We start from the raw sequence: 5,838 nt of genomic DNA, 5'->3' as shown, positions 1-5,838 counted from the left end.
GACCCATCCTAACCCAAAAGAACCGGCTCATATATTGCCATCGATGGATGTGCAGTGAAGGACCCATCGGTATTCTGTCATAAACCAAAGGATAAAAGCTGAAATTCAACATCCGAGCAAAACAAGTGTAATAATTAATAGATTGATAACCGATCCGATTATACCTGAAATGCAATGAACATTGACGAAGTGATGATACAACTTGGACGCGCGAACTTATAGGACGTGCCAACACCATGACTCTAAAGAAGAAACCATTTATAAGAATCATATTAACAAAAAGAGTGTAGTTTGATCTGATGAAAACAAGAAATCGATCGATCTAGTGATAGAAGGAAAGAAATCTCACAACGACCGATAGAAGGAGGTTGCGGGCATGAAAGGCGGATGGTGCCAGCGAATATGTTCCTCCTCCATAGGGAGGTCGGAGGTGAATGAGAGATGTGTTGAACAAAGGCAAGTTATGAACCTATTTATAGACTTAGATTTTGTGCTTCTAGGGTTTTGGAGGCCACAAGAATCGGCTGTTAAGGGTATTATATTATTATAATATATAATTATATTTGATAATATCATGTGATATATAATTTATTTTATAATACATATATAATAAGTGGGAGAATCAAATGAGAATAATATTTATTTAAAAGAAGGATAAACTGTATGAAAAAGTAACGTACTTTAATTTTATTTCAAATTTAGGTAACACATTTTTAAAACTTCCATTTTTGTATCTAATATGTAAAGTTTTAAACATTTAAGTACTCGGGTAACCGGTTACCATGCTGATGTGGTGAGTGATGAGATTAATTGGGTTGAATAACAAATAATATTGAGTTGGATAACACATCACTCGTTACATTAGCATGGTAACCGATTACCCGAGTACTTAAATGTTTAAAACTTTACATCTTATGTACCAAAATAAAAGTTTTAAAAGTACATTACCCAAAATAGGAATAAAGTTAAAGTACATTATTTTTTAATGCAATTTGCCCTTACAAGAGTAAGAGAATAATTTTAGGTCAACCATTTCATTAAATAAAAAAAATTCTTAAAAATCATTTAGGACATATATGTCATTTGTTGTATACAAATAATAAATGGAAATTCATTTATTTTTGTATAAAGATTATTCAATAAATTTAATTAAGATATTTTTTCTTATGATATTTTTTTAAATTTTTGTGAATTAAGCATGATTATTTTTTATTTATTGTTTTTACAACTTTTAAAAGAAGTGTGATTTAGTTTTTCATTTAAAATATTTATTTTTATTGAAGTAGTTTATTTAGGAATTTTTACGATTTTCATCAAAAATCACATGTGATATCCACAATTAATCAACGCTTTTCCCTCTAAAAAATAATTGTTAATTTCCGTATGAAATGTGTGAATTATAAATCAGTTTTTGAACACATGCCATCTTACACATTTTAAATGTGTTTTGCTACACTTTATATGCGATTAAGTTTTTTTTTTTCATTATTTTTCTTTTTCAATGTTTAATTTGAATCACATTTTTAAAATTTAAATCACATATAATTTTGACCAAAATTGTAATTTTTAAAATATTGTTTTAAATAAAAAATGAAATCTTTAAATAAAAACTGCATACGTTTATTCTAAATGTATAAAATATAAAATATTTTTAAATAAAAAATCAAGTCATTAAAATCATAAATATGGGTAAAAGTAGAATTTTAAATAAATACTTTAAATAATTATTATATAACTAAATTACCTTTTATACCTTTATTTATTTATTTATTTTTAAAATTAATTATTTAATTAAATTATTGAACCAAATATTTTAATATAATAAATATTTATATATGAGGGTTTTGGATGATTGAAAAGAGCCATGAAAGTAATTGGGATATTTTCCATATGTATCTTATAAGAGAGAAACAACAAGAAGCAAACAACTCACACACCAACCAAAACAAGATTGGAGGCCCCAAAAATAACCACCCGACATCGAATAAGCCGTCAAAACATAGCCCACTACAAAACCCGATAACAAATAACGACAAGAACCCTAACACCCAAACTGAGATGATCAGACGAAACCCAGAAGAAAACCGATCCCCAAAGACACAGAACCTGCAGCCGAAAGGGGCAGAGTTGCAAAACACGAAGAAGGATTAGACACCGAAGCCGTGGCCAACCATTCAGACCATGAGATCTTGAAGTCGTTAGCACGTTTCGAGATCCATAACTTATATGTTATTTAATAGTTTTAATTTCTTTTCAAATCCAAACATGTAAGCATTCAAAATTTATTACATGCAGTTGAATATATAATATATCGCGTTGCAAATAATTTTATCTATGTTTTTACATTTACGTGTTTACTTTTAAGCATTAAGTACGGATGAACCTAACATGTACATGAATTCGTGTGTGCCGGTTTTATTTAGGATTTGGTGATAAATAAATCCGTTAAAGGTAATATTTACTTGTACATAAACTCGATGTAAAACAGACGATATATCGAACTAAATCAACAAAGAGAGACTTAGGAGTCGTTTATTAAAGGCTTTCCCAGTAAGTACTTATCAGGTCATTTACCTTACCGAATGAACATGATAAGGGTCAATAATTTTACCTGGTAAGAGTAATGATAAGGATGAAGTGTCTTTCACGGTTTTGAGGGTAAGGACTCTTACTTGTAAGTACACAATACTGTTTTGATAGACAAGAATCTTACTTGATAAAGTAAGTTAAAGTATTGACTTTTTACCGATAAACGTTTACCGTGTAAACGCTTGGATAAAGCAAGTTAAAGTATTGACATAAATGTTTAAAACACTGTGTAATATATAGCAACAAATAAAATAAGAGGAATTTTACAAAACATATCAAAATTATGTCTAAACATACCACATTTATATCGAAAGATTGCGTAACTGACATGAGAGTTCAGTTCTTGATTATATATCTTGTTACTTTAAATGTAACTAAAACTTCATCATACATTCACTTAATGTTGATTCATACTCTCATCCGTAAAGTTGGACTTCATGTTAACAGCTTTTGGTCGGTAGATATGAATGGCGATCGGAGATGGAACCTTTTCGAGGACGGTATATTCTCGGTCAAGACGTGCCGGGGTAAGATTGAGGAAGGTGTTTTACAATCCGACGGAAGGATAACGATGTGGAATAAATTAGTGCCCGACAAAGTGAATATGCTTATCTGGCATCTTTCGAAATCAAGACTCCCAACTAGATGTAATCTATCCATAAGAGGTGTCCGGATGAGTTCGATTCTATGTCCTTGTTGCCTAAGTCAGCCAGAAACGGAAGCTCATCTCTTGTTCGACTGTTCGTCTACAAAGGAAATCGGTGCTTATGTAAATAATTGATGGTCGGGTTTTCCTTATCATGCTACCAACTTGGCGGAGTTTTTTTCTGCGGCGCAATTTCCATTCAAAGGGAAAAAGGGTGAAGGAGACGTTGGAAGTAATTCTCATGGCGTTCATTTGGGTGTTATGGACGAATCGCAATGCGCTGGTTTTCAACAAACCTCCTAAAAGCCCGGTGGTGATTTCCAAGGAGATCGTGCATTTTTTCGTATAACTGGCTTAGAATTAGATCGAAGTCTTGTAATAATCTTGATTGGAATGGTTGGTGTATCAGCCCCTTATCGGCTTTGTTGTAAATGCTAGTCTCTTGCTAGCCTTCAGTGGTCCTTTAATAAAGTTGTTGTTTCTAAAAAAAATGTTGATTCATACATTAAATTTACATTCAACTTATCCATCAAAAGACCATTAGTAGACATATGTAACCGATTATATATTTTAAACAAAACAATTATACAATTGTGTTAACAAAGAGAGACTAGAGATATTGAATACGGCTAACTTGAATTTAGAATGTTTAAAGATGAGTTATATATATCCATAATACGAAATTAAACTCAACAACGTGGGATATCATATTCGTAAATTTTTATGAGAGATCAACCATTTGTTAGCGACTAGTTTTATGTCGATAACAAGTGAAATACTAATACAAAAGATCAGATAAATAAAATTAAAGAAATGTAGAGATAAGAGTTTAAATTTTTTTCCGGACTAAAACAACTTAAATTTGTAATATTATAGGAGGAGATTTGAAAAGACTCATCCGAACATTCATATTTAAAATGATCGAGTCAATAAAAAATTTAACAAATAAATCCGCTCACTTAATGAAATTGAACAAAATAGTTCTTTTGGCCTATAAAACTGACCGAAAACCCGTTATCATTGTAAAAAGAATTAAACCGTTAAAAACCCGTTTATTGGCATTTGTTTGAACAAATAAATCAATACATTGTTATAGAAATATAACAAAATGGTCAATTTGACTTAAAAAATGATCGAAAACAGTTCAAATAAATCATAGAAAACTGATTATTATGGTAAAAAGTAATTATGAAGTAACTTCTATTTAGTTAAAGAAAAGAGTTGGCATGGAAACAGTTGGCTCCATTTCACGGCTGCGATCGCCTCTTGTGTCCGCCCATTTCCGCCTGGGCACAGCTTCCCCTATCCTTCTTTCTTGCTCTTAGTATCTCGTGGCTTATAATGTATATTGAGTTTTTTTTAGATTTTTTCATGCATATACTTCATAAATCACGTTTAAAATTGTAGAATTTTGAAAATAAGTAACAGTTTAAGGTTTATGTTCATTAAAAATAATCAAATTTAGAAACAAAAATATATACAAAAATGCTCAGGATTTATAAATGTTTTATATCATTTATATTATGATTCTGTAAAAATGACACGATGTAATGTAGCCGCATTAACGTTATTGGTTAACTCGCGATATACCTTTTCTTACATATTCTTTAATATGGAGAAAATAAAGATTTTAATTATTTTTATTTTATTTAGATTTTTTTTAAAGTTTTCTTTAAAATTCGAAGGATTGTTTAAAACGTAATGATGAAGAAAGAGAAATAAATTTTCTATTATTTGTTACCAAAAAAATATATTTAAAAAGCTGGTTGGAAAATACTATTTTATAAAATATTTATTAAAAATTATTATTTTATAAACAAATATTCAATAAAGTTTGTTAGAAATTACCATTATATATATGTAACATCTGTTGTAACTTATTATTTTATATAAAGATTTTGGAAATTAATATTTTATATAGAATTTGTTAGATATTATTATTTTATTAGAAGAGTATTCACACAATGCAACGAGATAAATATCCATTTTAATGTTTAGTTTTTATTCATTGTCTTTATTGATATAATATGATTTTATGTGGTTTTGAGAAAACAATAATGTTTTTATTTTTGAATAAAATATAAATTTGAAGATATCATAAAAAAATTTAAAAAAATAAAATCGATATTAACATCAAATTAACTATTTAATAGTTCTCTAATTCAAATTTTTATTATAATTTAATTTAGATCTGATAACAAAATAATTTATTTTTGGTTTAATAATATAATTTTTATTAAAGATAATAATTAAAAATTCTGTTAGAATCTCCATGATTATCTTAATTGTATTTTAGATTTTCTATATTTAAAATAGATGTTTATCATGTATTTAATTATGTTTATCTGTAGTTAGTTACACAAATTTAAATTGGAGCTTTAATATAAGTTATACTAACACAAAATCACTTGTAATCTTAAATTTTAAGTAATACGCATCAATAAAAAGTACTTTAGTGCATAAAAAATAGTTTTTAAGAGTTTTTATCATATAATATATATCTATACTATATTATAAAGCATTTGGCTAAAACTCTTAAAAACTCTTAAAACTCTTAAACTCTTAAAAACTCTTAAACCCGTTCATCCCTATCCGATTTCATC

General features: G+C 28.3%; 1 long non-coding RNA gene across 1 annotated transcript; it reads right to left on the bottom strand.

The window, feature by feature from the left end:
* LOC112511038 lies at positions 1–417 on the bottom strand. The gene is made up of 3 exons (XR_003069058.1): positions 350–417; positions 165–242; positions 1–74 (listed from the first exon to the last, which is right to left on the bottom strand). It is a non-coding gene; the product is annotated as an uncharacterized LOC112511038 (long non-coding RNA).
* Positions 418–5,838: the final 5,421 nt, after the last annotated feature.

The sequence above is a fragment of the Cynara cardunculus genome (assembly GCF_001531365.2).
Source record: "Cynara cardunculus var. scolymus isolate 2C chromosome LG 4, CcrdV1, whole genome shotgun sequence".
Lineage (NCBI taxonomy): Eukaryota > Viridiplantae > Streptophyta > Magnoliopsida > Asterales > Asteraceae > Cynara > Cynara cardunculus.
The sequence above is the reverse complement of the archived record's forward strand: the minus strand, read 5'-3'. Positions and strand labels throughout refer to the sequence as shown.